Genomic DNA, 20216 nt, shown 5'->3' on the forward strand with positions numbered 1-20216 from the left:
CTTACAGGGATCTTTATCCAGAAATTCTTTATAATTTTTATATTTATAACAAAATTAAAAGCAATTAGAAAGGCATTAATAATTTCATAGGTGGGTGTTTTCTCTACAAAGTTTGTCAACATTAGTAATTAATTATATTGTTGCTCAAATTATCATATTTTGTTTTTTAATAGTTAAAACAAAAAAAAACTTTCCTCCAGAAAAAAATTGTTATTATTAATAACAAAATATGTATGTCTTTGTTCAACAAGCCAGTGAATTTTTTGTACCCATGGCCAAGGCAAGGGCAGCTAGATGGCAGAGTAGATAGAATCCTATCCTAGAGTCAGAAGGACTTGAGTTTGAATCTTATTTCAGATACTTTCTGGGTGACTCTAGGCAAGCCATTTAACCCTCACCTCAGTTTGTCTCAGTTTCCTCACCTGTAAAGTGAGAGGGAGAAAGAAATGGCAGACCTTTCAACATCTTTGTTGAGAAAACCTCAAATATTATATTATAAATAACTTACTCATAGCCTCAGATTTTCCCCATAAATGCAATCACTTTATCTTTATGATCAGATTATTTTAAAGATCTTCCATTGACTTAGTTACAATGCTTGTTTTTCTCAAAAATGCCTGCCATATATATTGCAAGTTTCAGAAAGAAATTTTAATCAAAAAATGAATTTGGTTCATTTTCAATATTATTGTTAAGAAAAATGCCATTATAATCTTTAAGTTCAAATAATTTTCAAAGTATTTTGGGACTAGAATGTGAGCATGTTTTGAAATAATGCAGAATTGTGTTGTATTTTACCTTCATATCATTAAACAAGTTTGAAAAGAACTATCTTTTTTATTAAAGCTTTTTATTTTTCAAAATATATGCATGGATAATTCTTTGACATTAACCATTAAAAAACTTTGTGTTCCAATTTTCCCCTTTCCCTAATCCCCTCCCCCAGATGGCAAGTAGTCCAATATATGTTAAACATAGTAGAAATATATGTTAAATCTAATATATGAGTACATATTTATACAATTGTCTTGCACACAAAAATCAAATCAAACCAGAAAAAAATGAGAAAGAAAATAAAATGCAAGCAAACAACAACAACAAAAAGAGTGAAAATGCTATATTGTGAACCACACTCAGTTCCTACAGTCCTCTTTCTGGGTGCAGATGGCTCTCTTCATCACAAGGTCATTGGAACTGGTCTGAATCATCTCATAGTTGAAGAGAGCCACATCCATCAGAATTGGTCATCATATAATCTTGTCATGTACAAGAATTTCCTGGTTCTGCTCATTTCACTTTACATCAGTTCATGGAAGTCTCTCCAGGCCTCTCTGAAATCATCCTCCTGATTGTTTCTTACAGAACAGTAATATTTCATACTATTCATATACCATAATTTATTCAACCATTCTCCAATTGGTGGGCATTGACTCAGTTTCCACTTTCTTGCCACTACAAAAAGGGCTGCCACAAACATTTTTGCACAATGTGGGTTCCTTTCCCTCCTTTAAGATCTCTTTGGGATATATGCCCAGTAGAAACATTGCTGGGTCCAAGGGTATGCACAGTTTGATAACTTTTTAAACAGTTCCAAATTGTTCTCCAGAATGGTTAGATCCACTCACAGTTCCACCAACAATACATCAGTGTCCCAGTTTTTCCACATTCCCTCCAACATTCATCATTATCTTTTTTTTTTGTCTTCTTAACCAGTCTGAGAAGTGTGTAGTGGTATCTCAGAGTAGTCTTAATTCGTATTTCTCTGATCAATAATGATTTACAGCACCTTCTCATATAACTAGAAATGGTTCCAATTTCTTTGTCTGAAAATTGTCTGTTCATATCCTTTGACCGAAAAGAACTATCTTTTAAAAAGATTTTATAATAAACTCAATTTTTTCAACAAAAAATTTCTACATACAAAGAAAAAAGATTACATAAGTAATTGATAACTTCTGTTATATGGTTTGCTTAAAAATAGTATCTCCCCTCACTAAAATAGTCACATGACTCTAACCATGTCTAGTTACCAGACACTTTATAGAAGACACTACATGAAACAGTAACAAAAGGAAACACCAGTAATTGCATCTGACTAATCTAGGACTACACAAAAAGTTATCCTAAAGCCTTCATGTGCTTTTCTCAATGAAAACAAGAGGGCTCAAAATCTAGTCTAATTTTTGGTAAATGAATCCTGAAGTCATTGGGTTCTTACCACTAGCCTGGTACAATTGTTGGAGTAAGTATGTAAAATGTCAAATATATGAAATACAACTCTTTTCTTCCATAGTTCATCTTATTTTTGGCTTCCATAATTCTATTGATGGTACCACACCATTTTAAATTATACATATTCAAAATCCTTTATTCTTTTTTTTTTTTTTACTTCTCCCCTGTCTCCTCCCCAACCAAATCTTATACTTTCCACCTCAGCTCCATTTTTCTTTTCTGCTACTCTAGTTCATCTCATTTATGAATCTACCTAATCATATCTCACTCTGACTATTGTATTACTCTCTTAATCTCCTTGGCTTTAATCTATCTTTTCTCTAATTCATATAATTAGAATATATGATTATATATATTCTATATAAATAAAAAAGTGATATTTCTAAAGTAGATATCTGATCACTCATTGTCTTGTTTAAAAAAGTTAAGTAGATTCCTACTGTCTACTTATAATATTCTATATGTTTTCATAGGTATATATCCTCTGCTCTAAAGTGACCTCCTTGTTTTAGAGTTTTGAGGACTTAATTTTTAAAAAGCATTTTTTCCCAAAAACATTCAAAGATAATTTTCAACAATTATCTTGGCAAAACCTTGCATTGCAATTTTCTCTCTCTCTCTCTCTCTTTCTCTCTCTCTCTCTCTCTCTCTCTCTCTGCCCCTCCCCTTCCCAAAAAGAAAGCAATCCAATATATGTTAAACATGTGCAATTCTTCTAAACATTTTTCCATATTTGTCATAGTATGCAAGAAAAACATATCAAAATGGAAAAAATGAGAAAAAACAAGCAAATAACAATAATAAAAAGAGTGAAATACTATATTTTGTTCCATGTTCAGTCTCCCTAGTTCTGTGAATGCAGATGCCACTTTTCATCACAAGTCTATTGGAATTGCCTTGAATCATCTGAATGATATTCTTTTTAAACAATATGTCTTGCTTACCTCCCTTCTAAGCTCAACTTAAACAATAACTCCTCTACAAGTTCTTTCCTAACTCTTTCCAGCTACTAATACCACCCCTTATAATTGTCATGTTTGCTTTGTATATATTTTGTGCTTATGTCTATGTGTATATGTTGTTTACACTACATAGAATATAAGTTCTTTGACAGCAGGTAGATTGTATTATGTAATATGTGTATATATTCATATAAATATTTTGGCATGTAACTATCCATGTATATGGATTTATACATCTCTATGCATATATACATACATATATAAAACCATGCATACAAATATACATTTTGTATCTCTAGTACCTAACATATTATCTGGCATATAATAGGCACTTAATAAATGATTGTTATTTGATTTATTGGTTAAGAGATACACACCTAGAAGAAAATCAGGGTATCTCTCTTTACCAACTTCCCACATCCTATATTGGCTTGACTACTGGCTTCTGAATAACTTTGCTTTCTCATTTATCCTGTATTTCCAATACCTCCTTTTATATACTACCAATAAAAATGCAAATTGATATGTTTTCCTTTCACTCAAGAAATTGGCATATTTTTTAATGATATAGGAAATAGTCAATAATGAAAGATCTGCATTTATGAAAAATTACTCTGGCAGCCAAATACACTGATGTGGAGAGGATGGACTGGAATGGAGAGATATTTAAAAAGTAAGAAGACTTTAGGAAGACAGGCATATTAATATACTCTTGTGGCACTGTGAATTGATCTGGGAAGTATGGGGATCATACAACCTTATGAGAAAAGAAATTGAACTGCTTATACTAATTTCACCTTGTGATGGCACTGGAGATCAAAACTAAAAGAAAGATTCAAGAAATATTGTCTTCATAGACATGACTGTATTTATATATTGTCACATTTTTAATGATATAGCTGGCAGCAAAATCGATCATTAAATTATTATTTATTAAAAACATATCAATACAAGTTGCTAGAGATATGAATACAAAATAAAAGTCCTATTTGGAAAAACTCCAATGAAGAAAGACTAGTGCAGCATATAAGTATTGTATATGCAAAATAAACATAAAATGAATGTGCCCATTCCACCCATTTAGGTTGAACAATGCTTTATGGTATAGACCTGTGACCACATTGCCTTGTCTAAAAGGCTAAGGGACCTGACACCTGATGGCTGAGAGAATGCTAAGTCATAACAAGGATCAGCTGCATGTCTGCATGAATTGAGAAGGGGCTTCTTCAGGTACTGAGATAACTGTCAGAAAGCAAGTTGAAAAAAACAAGTTAAGACTTTGGAATGATAAATAAGTCTGCTATGCCCACAAATCTATGGGTCTATGGAAATCATCTGTCCACCAAAAGTTCTATCTTATTTCTTTCTACCCTCATTCTAAGTATACTGACAATTTGAACAAGTCCTTTCCCCATTAAGGCAGATAGGCAGTTTATAGCTCAGTGTCAGAGCTTTGCCTTATCAACCACTCAGCAGTTAAATTCTCTTACAGGTACACAGAGTAACATGGTCCCAAGATTATCCTCCAGATCGTTGAACAACTGGAGGGGAGCACAACTGTTACATTCATAAATATAAATAAATATAACAACATTTTATACAAAGTAGCTTGGGACAGAAGGTACTCCCTTGGAGAAACAGGAAAGGCTTTGGCAGATGATGATGCTTGAATTGCATCTTAAAAGAATCAAGGTGCTATATGAAGCAGAAGTAAGGAGAAAATACATTCCAGCTATATTAAACAATCAGAGAAAGATATAGAGATAATCATTCAATATACATTTATTGATTAATGTCAGACAATGTAAGTGCTGGGATAGCAAGAAAAGCAAAAATAGCACCTACTTTTAAGGAGCTCCTTTTGTTATTTATTCTTTGTTCTGAAAAGGAAGAAGTGATCTCAAGAGGATAATATCTTCACTTGCAAATGAATTGGATTTAAGTGTGGAAGAACTGTGAAAGTCATCAGTTCTCCCTCTCTCCTCCAGGGTCACCAGAGTCCAGACACAAAACATACCTAGATCAGGATGATTAGCTATGGCCCAGGATGCAGTGGGAAAACTTGACTTTTCTAAAGTAATTTATTTTCCCAGTTTGTGTGAAACAACACCCATTCATAATTAAAATGTTAGAATTAAGACAAAAGATGTCCTATTTTGTCTTAGCATTATAATATAGGAGACAACATACAAACAACTAGGTACACATAATATGTTGTTATTTTCAGTCATATCTGACTCTCTGTGATTCCTTTGGGGTTTTTCTTGGCAAAGATACAGGAGTGGTTTGCTGTTTCCTTTTCCAGCTCATTTTACAGATGAGGAAATAGAGGCAAATATAGTTAAGTACCTTAAGAAAGGTACTGATACTCAGGGTAACTGGGAAAGTCTTGTATAGAAAAAGGTGTTTGAACTGAGACTTTTAGGAAGATGACATAGTTAAGGAAGGAAAGAATTCTAGACATGGGAGACAGGAAGTGAACATGCATGGAGGCAGGAAATGGACTGTTTTATGTTAGCAAACACAATTCTATAACAGTATATTAATATGCAACTGGATCCTTGAGTAAGCATAAGGAAGAAATAAGGAATAGATTATAAAAGACTTTGAAAGCCAAACAGACTTAAAATTTGACTATGGAAATTATAATACAGTATTAAAGATTATTGAATGGGTGGACTAACATGGTCAGACACACACTTTTAGAAAATCATTTTGATAGATAAGTGGAGGACAAATTGGATTTAAGAGAAACATGAGGCAAGCAGACTATTCCTACAGTTTAGACATAGCATAATGAGAACCTGTACCAAGGTGGTATTAGCATCAGAAGAGACAAGCAGCTATATCAATATATCCAGTTCAAGATGTCTAATAGAAGGTGGAAGATGTAATGCTGTATGTCAAAAACAGGGCTTAAGAATGGATAAATAGATCTAAGAATGATCTAGATAGAGATGATAATATAATCCATAAGAACAGATGGATCACCAAGCAAAATCAGCATAGAAAAAGAAAAGAAGAGGATCCAAGACAGAGTCATATACTAAAGTTAATGGGAGAGATCTGGGTAAAGATTCAGCAAAGGAGATCTTTGAGTCATCATAAGATCATTGTATCTCAAGATCTAAGAGTCATCTGCTTAGAGATGATAATTGAACCCATGAATAGATGAGATCACCAAGCAAAAGCAGGCTAGAAGGAGAAAATAAGTTCAAGACAGAGCCATATAGCTAAAGTTAATGTGAGAAACCTGGGTGAAAATTATCAAAGGAGACTAAGGAGATGTCAGATAGATACAAAGAGAACTAAGAGTAGTATCAAAAAAGACAAACAACCCCCCAAAACTCCAGAAAAAAAGAGTGATCAACAGTGAAAAAAAGTTGCACAGAAGTCAAGAAGACCTAGGATTCAGAAAACCATTAAGTAATTAAAAGATCATAAGCAACTTTGGAGAGAACAGTTTCCATTGAATAATTTGGCTGGAGACTAGATTATAAAGAATTAAGAAATGAGAGGAAAAGGAAGTAGAGACTAAGAATAGATGACTTTCTAAAGTAGTTTAGCCATAAAAGTGAAATGAGATACAGGCTGACAGTTCCATCTATCATTAATCTGCCAAAGTCATCTTCCTAAATCATAGATCTGACCATGTTATTAAATGTCAATAAATTCCATTGGCTTCCTATAATTTTCAACATCAAATATAAACTATCTCTTTGGTTTTGAAATATATTTTCCCTACATTTCTAGTCTTCTTACTGATTAGCCTCTTTCAATTTAATGACACTGGCCTCTTTCCTGTACCTAACACAAAATACTATCCCCTGATTCCAAGCATTTTCACTGGCTAATCCCCCAACTCCAACCATATATGTTCTCCCTCCTGACTTCCTTCATGTTGTGGTTAAAATCCCTTCTTCTGCAAGAAGACTTTACCAGTCACCTTCAATGTTAATATCTTCCCTCTAATTCTCTAGAATAGCTCTAATTCATCCTGTCTATATCTTTTATGTATATAATTATTTGCATGCTGGTTCCCACATTAGAATGTGAGCAATAACTGATTCTTGATACTTTTTATCCCCAGAATTTAGTACAGTGTCTAGTGTTAGAATCCTTACAAGATGTTAAGTCACTAAAATTGGTAGAAACAATGCTTATATTTACACCTTTGAGAGTTCACCCACATTAGCTCACACATTAGTTCACAAGTTTGGGAGATTTTAGGATTCAGTATGAGATTCACAAGTTTACACTTCCCACAATCCCACTCTCTCAGAGGAAGAGTAAGTCTTTGGGTTCACCCCTTTAAGAGATCATATATAAGAAGCTCTTAGAACTTCAGTCAAGAGACTTGAAGAGATTGAGAAGTAAGTCAGTCAGTGGAGGAGTCAGAAGTAAGTCAGTTCGGGAGATTGACAGAGCCAGAATTCCGTTGGGAGGACAGCAGAACCAAGATTCAGAGAGAGCTGGCGGCTGAAGCTGGCAGACAAGCTGCAAGAGCTCTTGGAACCAAGGAGGGAGATAGGCCTCTAAGAAAACTAATCAGGCTATTTTAAAGGAGACGATAAAGGATTTAAACTTTTAACACCTGACTGCATTTGAGGTGATTATTACTTGGAACTGAAACTAAGGCTGTCTCCAGAACCTCCCTGAGAAACCTGCTCCCAGAGAACCATCATATATTAGAAAAGAAGAGAACACTACAGTCTAGCACAAAGTAATTGTTTAATGAATGTTTATTAATTTGACTTATTGGCTTTTTGACACTGTCAAACAAAATCATTTTGTTAGGTTTTGCTTAATTGCTTTTCTTTACTATTCAGCATAATGGAGGGGAGTGACACAGTTCAAGTAGTATAATATATAGAAATGTCTTGATATAGAAACAAAATACATCAATGGTACTTTTAAAAAAAATATTGGATCTCATTACTTTGACCAAGATGGAAATAGAATAATTATTCACAAATCTAAACCCACTGTTTATTGTTACAAGAGCTTTGACCTTACCTGTCTCTGACCAGGGTCATGACAGTCATACCTACTTGTGGTTCCCCACTCTCAGGCCCTCTCCATACTGGTTCTGAGCTAAGTTTGAGCACTCTAGTCGGAGTATGGGCCAAGTATGGACAACTAATGTTGTAGTTCAGAACTCCCTGGCTGAGGCAATCCAATAGCAGTATATTCCCAAGAGCAGTAGATATGGGCAATTGTTGCCATACTTGGATAAATTATACATTTTTGAAACAGTCTTTCTGATAGAGACAAGTCAGAAAAATGGAGTAGGATGAAGCATTACAGGTTTGCTTCTTTCTTCCACAATTATTTCAGGAAGACCTAGAAGAGCACCATACTGAGTCATAATTCAGAAATTCAAGGGAAAAAATCATGAGGAGTCATCTTTTCACTAGTTTGACATAGAGAGATAGATGGAGATCTTATAAGAAGACCTGGGGACAGGTCTACTAGAATAGACGTGCATAGAACTTTAAACAGGGAGTATGTCAAAGCCCTGGAATAATACTCCGGCATTAAGGGATTTGATCCTAGGCAAGGGAGCAGGATCAAGTACCAGTTAATAGTTCTGCCCCTTCTAGCCTAGAGTTAAATCACAGATTAAGTACAGACTAAAAGTGGAATTTATGCCTGTGGACAAGGGCAAAGGGCAGACCTGGGCCTGAGATTGTTTATTAAACAAAAACCAGGAACTGAAACAAGTAATAGTATGTGGTTCTGAACTGGAACCAGGACTAAGTTCCAGTCCCCAACTTGTGAAGCTTTCAGGGATAACAGGATAATATATGTACATATGTATGTAGGTATGTTGACCTCCTATATATGTATATATACATATATGTGTGTGTATGTAGATATAATCTATACATATAGATAAATAGATAGCACTCAAATTAAGGAGGATCCTATATCTGTGGCTATGAACCTGAACAAGATTCCAACTAACTGAAGGTGATTGGGACCTGAAACATCCTACTGGAGATCCAATCTAAGGTAAGTCTACAGGGATGTTTCCCAGGTCCATACTCAGGTCAGAAAAGTAGAAGCAACAGCAATTATACTTTATTCTGGAACAAACTGCTTTGGTCATATTAAAAGCTTACAAGTCTCCAGCCTGAACTACCCTGAGACCATTGAAGAAACAGAAAAAGCAGCAGCAAGACCTAAGAGAATTCAAAATAGGTTAAAAAAAATTGACATTTCTTCTAGAAATATGCAGAACTTGGCCCTAACATAATGTCCAAATTCATAAAGTAAGCCTGAAAAACTGAGCAAATTAAAAAAAAATCTATCATAAAAAGTTCAAGGGATACCGTGTCAGACAAAACACACTGAAATTGTTCCTATCTTGAGTTCTTACTGAGAAGGCTGTTATTCTATAATCTTCATTAAAAGTATTTGGAAATGGAAATTTGATTTGAAGGTAAAATATAGAAAAATTTGAAAAAAATATTTAAAGATAAAACTTGTCATATGATAAGAAAATTAAAGAGTTTGAACCTCAATATCATTGTATGTGGTGATATTTTGCTATTTAGGATTTTGCTAGATTTTGCTGGAACTATATACAAATTATTTGTTGGTGGTGGAAGAAAAAAGACTGATATTCTTCTTTTCTTAATAATAGGCCTGGATCTGCAACATCAGTGGTGGTGAGCACAGTGCTGGCTAACAAATATAAACCGTCTGAGAAGTATAACAAACCATTACATTAATATTTTACAATCCCTCATAGCATCCCAAAAGCCAATTCAATCCATAAAGTTTTATTAAGCTCCTTTTATGTTGAAAGCAGTGTGCCAAATTCTGCAAATAAAAACACAAAATGGAGAATAGTGTCTGTCCTCAAAGAACTTATGTTCTATTGGAGACCAGTAATAGGAGAACAGTCAGTGACTATTGGTACCATTTTTGTTTCTTTGCAGCAATTTATTTTGGTGACTTTCTCAGTTTACTTCCTAGTTACACTTGCAACTCTCCAATCAAAATTAATGTAAGGAAAGGGTTTTATATCATTAAAGTACCTACAGAATGAATGAGTAAAAGAAAAATCCATGTATTAAGAACTTAATGTGCAAAGTACAAAGTACTGGTCATCCAAATAGGAGGGGAAAAAATGGTTGTCTTTGTTGTTGAAGTGTTCATATTCAAACGAGTGCTACAACACATTAAAGATTTTAGTTGTTAAGTCTGATAGAAAGGTCCTGTGGTCCTTAGGGGATAGTAGTTAATGCCTCTTTTTTAATATCAATTTCACTGATAAAATCATATCAGTTTTTAATGGTTGAAACATTTGATAGTGCCAGTGACTTTGGTTGTGATTATTACTTTTTCAATATTCAAGTTTTACAACAGTTTAAAGTATCAATCTACTATGTGCAAGTCTATGACATTTTACCAAAAACACTATTCATTTTTTTTTTACTCTAAAGACTTTGGAACTGAGGAGTTTCATCATAGATTATGATATCTCCTTAATTCAAATATCCTAAATACTGTCCAATACAGGCATGAAAGAACATGTAAAGCATATAGACTTCAGATTTCAAGACAAGGGCTCATTTCTTATTTTACTTTATTTTTCTCAGTATCTTCTCTTTCTCCATGTTCATTACATATATACATTCACTGCTTCCCTATAAGTAGAGCAGTCCAGAGGATACTCTACTGAATGTATACAAAACAGAGTTCTTGAAAATGCAAGAGGAATTTTGTTGGGCCAGAGAAAAGAAACTTAGCCAACAAAGGAATTTTTCAGTTGTGAAAAATGGGCCAAATGTAGACTCCACCCCTTACTCCCCTCAACCCTAGCCTGATATCACCTTTGGTCTTTTTCATTCTTTTCTTTGTTCAATCTGTTCACCCTGTTGTCCCTTTCCATGATTAGATTTTCTACCTTATGAAGAAATAAAATTTTAAGCAGTCTTTGTGATGACTAATCCTATTATATTGAAAAAAAAATCCTTGTGAAATTTGGAAAACAGGGTAATTTGTTTCTTGCAACCTTTCATATTCTCATTATTGGATTGCAATGCCCTTTCTAAGTGCTACAAAATAAAAGATCTTTACCCTTTTTTGTAGTGTCTCTGTATTCTAATTTGGAAGGCTAATTAGTCCAGATTGTATTAAAAATGTTTAGTTTTTGGTGCTCTTTCAGACAGGAGTTAGAACATGATTCCTCTCTTACTAGGTCACAGACTAAAGAGACTTGACCCAAGGAATTAAATGTCTGACCTGGCCTGACCCTAACCTCTACTTAAAACCCAGCCTTTACTTTTATTTAAAAACAGAGGTATACTTACCATGTATCTTAATTCCCCTTTCCCAGCTGCTAGGGAGCACCCATGGTTATTTATTTGAGAGCTGAGGGTGGGAATGTACATAGCTCAACCTTCCCAGTTTGGGGAAAATAGTCTGAGCCCAATTCAGCCATGTTTACTTGGGAAAAACTCCCACTGTATTCTCTGGGAATTTTGCCCAAGAAAGAACTTCAGAATTAGATGGAGTTTGGTTTTCTTTTTTTTCATTACTGCTCCCCATCCCCTCCTGCCATCCTGGAATTTACACACCTATTTATTTTCAAATAAAGCCTCATGATGAATTCAAAACGAGGCACAATTCTGCTTCAGTGGCTGCAGGGGACAAAACTTTTGGCTGCAATGTTTAAAAAAATCACAAGCTGGACACACATTTTGAACAGTGTCCATTTCTTGATGGGGCACAGAAGAGGCTGCATGAACTCCTCTGATGATGCTACCATTAATCACGTCATGGTTTTACATTCTCTCTGTTGAGATAAATGATCAATATCCTTTAATTTTTAGTCTGCCCTTTATTGTTTGGGCTTTGTAATTTCCCCTCCCCCTTTTTTGGGATGGTTGTTACAGTAAATTTAATTTATGACTGTGTAGGGTGATCTATCGTATAGGTCATATCCTGTAATCTTTCATGTGTAGAGTTCCCATGGTGTTTCTCTGTGAAATCTGGATGCGGGCACTTAGTTTTTTTTTTTTTTTTCCTTTCTACATCTTTGCTTTCTCGCAGCTATTTCAAAGCATTCCAAATTTCAAAAGTATAGATATCGTATTCAGTTATTTAGTCATGCATGAGCATCATGTGTAACCTCCAGGGGCCCTAATATTTAATAATTTATAACTCTGAATACATAAGAATTTAAATGCTAAAAATCTCAAGCTTTCTCACCATTCTCTACTGATGATTATAGCCAGCCCCAAATGTTTAGGAAACAGGTTTTGATATTTTTTGTTGTTAAAAAATTATTAACTATAATATACTTTCTAATTCTATAAAAGTTTCAAGTTGTTTAAAACTTTTAAATTCTAATCTGGAGGTTAATTAGTTCAGACCATATTTAAGTATTTAATTCTACCTATCATAGCAAAAATTCTAAATTTTACATCATATTTGCATGATCAGGTATGCAAAAAAAAATCTCAGGTTAGGTTATTTATGGGAAAAATGAAAAATGATCTCCAAAACCAATAGAGAAGGCCACTCTTAACATGTTCTAGAATTTATTATTGTTATTATTATTTTAAGACTCTGAACAAATAGTGATTTCTCTCCAGCATCAGGCTACACGATTAAGTATAGGTCAGAATTCAACTACAGAATTAAGTTTAGAAGCACATGTTCTGAAGACTAATTTAGAATTATTGAAATGGCTTGAAATTGAGAGGGTCCTTCAATCTGTGAAGTGTATAAGCACGTAACCACGTAGAGCGCAGAGCAATTTAAAATTATTCAAGCCCTTCACATTTTCTAGAGGGCTTCTATTTGGAAGTGATCAGAGTTCTGGGAATGTGTAATGTATAGATAGTTAAGGCTGCTGGAATGCTCGGATTTTAAAGAGCCCTTCATTTTTGAAGTGATCGGCCATCTGGGCATGTGCAGACACAGAAGAGTAAATTGATGTAAAATTGTTTGAGTGCTTCAATTTATAAATGAGTCAAAGAGCAGTCTAGGGTACTCAACATACGAACATTCTAAAATAGGGATAAAAGAATCAACCAAATTTGTAGTGTAAAGAAGGGTGACAAAGGCCCACAAAGCCCATTTTTACAAAAAAAAAAAGTCATAAAATGATAAAGGAGTATTTGAAATCTGATAAGGCCTTTGCCTCCAGAATAAACTCCACACTCTTTAGCCTGGGATTTAAGGACCTCTCCAATCTGGTCTTATTGTACCTGGCCAGACTCATTTCTCATTTCTCTTCTACACAAACTCTGTGCGCCATCCAGCTGGTCTCTCCATTGTCTTCCGAACATACTGTGTACATTCCTATTTCTATGCCTTTATTCAAATTGTTCTCCCTGCTGGGAATACCCTTCTGCCTTCTACTCCTCTCTTTTCTATTCCCCTTATCCAAATTATGCCTGTTCTTCAAGGCCCTTCTCACATAAAGCCATCCCTAATCATTTCAGCCAAAATGATTATTTTTCATTCTTATGAACATCTACAACACTTGTTTGCGTCATCTATTTGATAGTTAATCAAATTACTAGCAGTATGACCTTGAATAAATACTTCTCTGACCCTGGGAGTCTGTGGTCAACTTGGCCTTACCTGGATCTCTGAACAAGCCTTATGCAAAGATATACTTTCCAAAAGGAAGTTCTCTAGGCTGTAACATATAGCTGGAAATTTAAGCCTTCTGGGAATTGGGGAAATGACAGGACAGTTGTCCCTGTCATGCAGACAGCTAGAGTCCAAAGTTTTTTTTTTAATTATTATTCAAGAATAATGAAAGGCTTTATGCTGATGATATAGCACCTGGCAGCCCCATAGCCAAGTTAAAAAAACAAAAACAAAAAACTAAAATAAAGGTTCAATGTCTCTTCATACATGGAAGTTTCCTTAACCAAAAGCTGCTGATAGAGGTTTCTGTGAGGGAAATAGAATTTATAGGGAGGATTCATTAGAATTATTGGAAAGCATTCATCTCTGATTGCCAATTGTACCCTTGAAAGCTAATTCTAAAATTCTATCCTTTTCTTGCATAAGGTTAATTTACATCACTACATTATTTGTCTTTTAGATGATTTGCTTCCCTGAAATCTTATAACATACTAAGATACTTTAATATTGCAATGGATTTGTGATTTTTTTATTCCCTCTAATCAGGCTGATCACAAATGAGGCATGTTATCATTATCCTGTGAGATTCTCAGTGAAAAGATATGAGGAGTAGATGTTAATAAATCAAATCTTAGCTTTTTTATATGTCATATTTGGGACCTTAACCTCTGCAGGTCTCAGTTTCCTTGTGTGTAAAAATATATAAAAGTGATGCACTAAATCATTTCACAAGTTATTTCCAGCTTTCAGGCCATATTCTTGCAATGTATTTACTATAGAAGATCTATCAAATATTGTTGAAAAAACTTAGAATTCTTTTGCTATTAAGAGGATATCCATGGAATATTTGGGCTTGTCTACCACTTATATCTTGATTGCATGACTAGCTCATCTTTTCCAGCCAAAAATCTTTTGGTTCAAGAAGTGGATTGCAATCATTAAATACTCTCCAATTTCTATTCTGCTTCTACCTCATTATTTAGGTTCCATCTAAAATATAGTGTATGGATGAAGCAGAACCAGATTAACCCAAAAATGTATATCATAGTCTAGAAATAAACATACTTCATAGACTTTTTTTTAATGTGAATAGCTGTGCTGAATTCATATGAGTAATTTCAGAACTAATTGATGAGATAACAATGTTTCAGACATATAACAATTAGTGTATCATTATTCACAAACAGAAGCAACTGAAGAACCACATCACCTATTTAAAAATCCTTTGGGGAAGGGACAGAACCACAATGATAGAGAGAAGCTAGGAGGCTGTCAGAATTCTCCCCAGTTTGTCTCAGAAATATACATCAAAGTCTCTCTTTAGATTCTGGAATGACAGAACCCATAAAAATACTAAATGAAAGATTTTTCCAGTTTAGAAGTTCTTCAAGAAAGGTCTGTTTCAAACAAAATTAATGCAGACAAGATTAGGAGGGAAACAATAAACTGGGAAAACATTTTTACAGTCAAAGGTTATAATAAAGGCCTCATCTCCAACATATATAGAGAATTGACTCTAATTTATAAGAAATCAAGCCATTCTCCAATTGATAAAGGTCAAAGCATATGAACAGACAATTCTCAGATGAAGAAATTGAAACTATTTCTAGCCATATGAAAATATGCTCCAAATCATTATTAATCAGAAAATGCAAATTAAGACAACTCTGAGATACCACTACACACCTGTCAGATTGGCTAGAATGACAGGGAAAGATAATGTGGAATGTTGGAGGGGATGTGGGAAAACTGGGACACTGATACCTTGTTGGTGGAATTGTGAACACATCCAGCCATTCTGGAGAGCAATTTGGAACTATGCTCAAAATGTTATCAAACTGTGCATACCCTTTGATCCAGCAGTGTTTCTACTGGGCTTATACCCCAAAGAGATACTAAAGAAGGGAAAGGGACCTGACAAAATGTTTGTGGCAGCCCTGTTTGTAGTGGCCAGAAACTGGAAAATGAATAGATGCCCATCAATTGGAGAATGGCTGAATAAATTGTGGTATATGAATATTATGGAATATTATTGTTCTGTAAGAAATGACCAGCAGGATGAATACAGAGAGATTTGGAGAGACTTACATGAACTGATGCTAAGTGAAATGAGCAGAACCAGGAGATCATTATATACCTCAACAATATACTGTATGAAGATGTATTCTGATGGAAGTGGATTTCTTCAACAAAGAGATCTAACTCAGTTTCAATTGATCAAGGATGGATAGAAACAGCTACTCCCAAAGAAAGAACACTGGGAAATAAATGTAAACAGCTTGCATTTTTGTTTTTCTTCCCGGGTTATTTATACCTGCCGAATCCAATTCTCCCTGTGCAACAAGAGAACTGTTCAGTTCTGCACACATATATTGTATCCAGGATATACTGTAACCTATTTAACATGTAAAGGACTGTTTGCCATCTGGGGAAGGGGGTGGAGGGAGGGAGGGGAAAAATTGGAACAAAAGTGAGTGCATGGGATAATGTTGTAAAAAATTACCCTGGCATGGATTCTGGCAATAAAAAGTTGTTAAATTTAAAATATCCATTAAAAAATAAAATAAAAAAAGAAGAAGAAAGAAACTTGAAAAAAAAGAAAGGTCTGTTTCACTTGGATAAAAAGGGAGCACAGTGCAATGAAGAGAGTGTCTGGGCAAGCCAGTGAGAAGCCATAGCCATAGGATAGATCAGCAATCAAGATCTTTTGGGCCTGGCTCAACAGGCTAGTGAAACAGCATGCCAATTGTGAGGCCTTCAGCCCCAGCACAGAAGGAAAATTGCCAGACCCAGAACCCCAGGACAACAGCTGCAAAGAGGTTAGGTCACCCCAACACAATGAGGAAGCCACCAGCACCTGAGGCACCAAATGCAAAGTTGGTGACCAAACCCTGGCTCCTAGCCCTGGAAACTTGGGACTGTGCCCCCTGTGCCCCAGAAGCAGAGCTTAACTCAAAAAATGAGCCAAAACTAAAAAGAACCCTGACCATAGAAACCTAACATGGTGTCAGGGAAGATCAAAATACAAACTCTGAAGAGAACAGTAATATCAAAATGCCTACATGTAAAGCCTCAAAGAGGAGTATGAATTGGTCCTAAGCCCAAAAGGTCCCCTTGGAAGAGCTTTAAAGGGGTTTTTAAAATTAAATAAGAGATATAGGAGACAAATTGGAAAAAAAAACAAGAGAGTCCACAGCTTGGAAAATCAGTACAAAAATTGTCTGAAGCAAATAATTCCTTAAAAAGTGGAATTGGGCAAGTGGAATCTAATAATTTTGTGAGATATCAAGAATCAGTCAAACAAAACCAAAAGAATAAAAATGATAGAAAAATATAAAATACCTCACTAGAAAAATAACTGACTCAGAAAATAGATCTAGAAGAGACAATTTAGAATCATTTGACTATTTGAAAGGCAAGATCAAAATAAGAGTCTGGATAGTATCTTTCAAGAAATTGTCAAGGAAAATTGCCCTAATACTAAAACCAGAGGATAAAATAGTCATTGATAGAATTCACCAATAAACTCCTAAAAGAGATGCCAAAATGAAAACTTCAAGGAATATCGTAGTCACATTCCAAACCATCAGATTTAGCAGCCAGAAAGAAACAATTCAAATATCAGGATTATATAGAATTTAATAGCTTCTATATTAAAGGATTGGGGGGTTTCAAATATGATATTCCAGAAGACAAAAAGAAGCTTGGATTATAACCCATCAAATATGACCATAATCTTTTGGAGAAAAAGATAAATAGCAAAAATGCCATCCAAATCTTAGAATTCTAGGAAATAAATAGCAAAACTATACTGGGGGAGGGGGAAGAGGGTGAGATCTTAACTTCTCCCTCTTAGAACAAGATAAATCTAGCCACAAAATAAACAAGAAAGAAGCTAAGGAGGTGAATAAAATTTGAAAAGTTAGATATGATAGACCTCTAGAGAAAACTGAATGAGAAGAGAAAAGAATATCCGTGTGTGTGTGTGTGTGTGTGTATGTATGTATGTATGTATGTATATATATATATATATACACACATATAACATGTAGGTACATGTTACCTACACAAAAATTCACCATATAATAGGATATAAAAACTTAACAATCAAATACAGAAGGATAGAAATATTAAATGTATCTTTTTCATATTATTATTCAATAAAAATTATATGCAATAAAGGGCCATGCAAAGATATACTAAAAATAATTAGAAGCTAATTATTTTAATTCCAAAAAAATAATGAATCAAACAACAAACCATAGAAAAAAGCAGGGTAAATTTCATCACTTAAAGAGGCACAAAAGACCTATTATACTAGAAGGAAAAAAGAGAGGAAGTGAGCATTGTTTGAACCTTTCTTTCATTGGATTTGGATCAAGGAGGGGATAATATCTTACCCTATAGGGAAGTAGGAGGGGAAAGAAAAATTGAAAAGGAAGGAGGGTGGGGCTAAGACAAGGGATAACAAAAGTTCTAGAGAAAGAATGAATTAAAAACCCCCAATTAAATGCCAAATAAGAAATTCTTAAAAAAAAAAAAAAAAAAAGGAGAGATTTATAAAATTGAAACTAAAAAAACTATTACACTAACAAATAAAACTAAGAAGTGTTTTCTTTGGAGGAAAGAAAATAAAATAGATAAACTTTTAGTTAATTTGATTTTAAAAAGAAAATTGAATTACCCATATCAAAAATGAAAAAGATAAATTCACTATTAAATGAAAAGGAAACTAAATCAATAATTAGAAGCTATTTTGCTGAACCGCACTCCAATAAATCTGACAAACTAAGAGTGACATGAGTATTTACAAAAATACAAATTAACCTGATTAATAGGAGAGAAAATAAAACACTTAACTCTACATTACCAAAAAAAATTGAACAAGCCATCAACAAACTCCCTAAGAAATTTCCAAAGACATATGGATTTACAAGTGAATTTAAGGACAAGTAATTCCAATACATGCTAAACTACTTGGGAAAATAAGCAAAAAAAGAAAAGGAGTCATGCCAAATTCCTTTTATGACACAGATATGGTGATGATACCTAAACTAGGAAGAGCTAAAAGAAAGAAAGAAATTTATAATTTCCTTAATGAATATTTATGCAAAAAATTAAAATAAAATATTAGTAAAGCGATTATAGCAATTTATCATTAGTACAAAACACTATGACCTGGTGTGATCTGTACCAGAAATATAGAACTGTTTCATTATTAGAGAAATTTATAATTGACCATACGATTAACAAAACTAACAAAAATAAAATGATTATCTCAATAGATGCAGAAAAAATGTTTTGGCAAAAAACTGCATCCCTTTCTATTAAAAACTCTAGAGAGCACAAGAATAAATGTAGTTTTCCTTAAAATGATAAACAGCATCTATGTAAAATCATCAGCAAACATTATATATAATAAGAATAGGTCAGAAGCAATACCAGTAAAATCAGGGGTGAAACAAGATTGTCCATTATCACTACTATTCTTCAATATCATACAGAAGCTAACAGAAATGTTAGCTTTAGTAATAAGAAAAAGAATGAAAGAATTAGAATAGGCAACGAAGAAACAAAATTATCTTTCTTTATGGATGATATGAGGGTATCTTTATACTTAGAGAATCCTAGAGAATCAACTAAAAACAATTGAAATAATTAACAACTTTGGCAAAATTGCAAGATACAAAATAATACTGCATAAATGATCAACATTTCTATGTATTACCAATAAAGCCCAGTAGCAAAAGATTAAAAAAGAAATTTCATTTAAGACAACTATAGACATATACCAAGATAAGATCAAAATGGGTCCATGACCTAGGGATAAAGAATGAGATTATAAATAAATTAGAAGAACATACGATAGCTTATCTCTCAGACTTGTGGAGGAGAAAGAAATTTGTGACCAAAGATGAACTAGAGACCATCATTGATCACAAAATAGAAAATTTTGATTACATCAAATTAAAAAGCCTTTGTACAAACAAAACTAATGCAAGCAAGATTAGAAGGAAAGCAACAAACTGGGAAAACATCTTCACAGTTAAAGGTTCTGATAAAGGCCTCATTTCCAAAATATATAGAGAACTGACTCAAATTTATAAGAAATCAAGCCATTCTCCAATTGATAAATGGTCAAAGGATATGAACAGACAATTTTCAGATGATGAAATTGAAACTATTACCATTCATATGAAAGAGTGTTCCAAATCATTATTGATCAGAGAAATGCAAATTAAGACAACTCTGAGATACCACTACACACCTGTCAGATTGGCTAAGATGACAGGAAAAAATAATGATGAATGTTGGAGGGGATGGGGGAAAACTTGGACACTGATGCATTGTTGGTGGAGTTGTGAACACATCCAGCCATTCTGGAGAGCAATCTGGAATTAT

The sequence above is a fragment of the Antechinus flavipes genome, chromosome 4 (genome assembly GCF_016432865.1).
Source record: "Antechinus flavipes isolate AdamAnt ecotype Samford, QLD, Australia chromosome 4, AdamAnt_v2, whole genome shotgun sequence".
Classification (NCBI taxonomy): domain Eukaryota; kingdom Metazoa; phylum Chordata; class Mammalia; order Dasyuromorphia; family Dasyuridae; genus Antechinus; species Antechinus flavipes.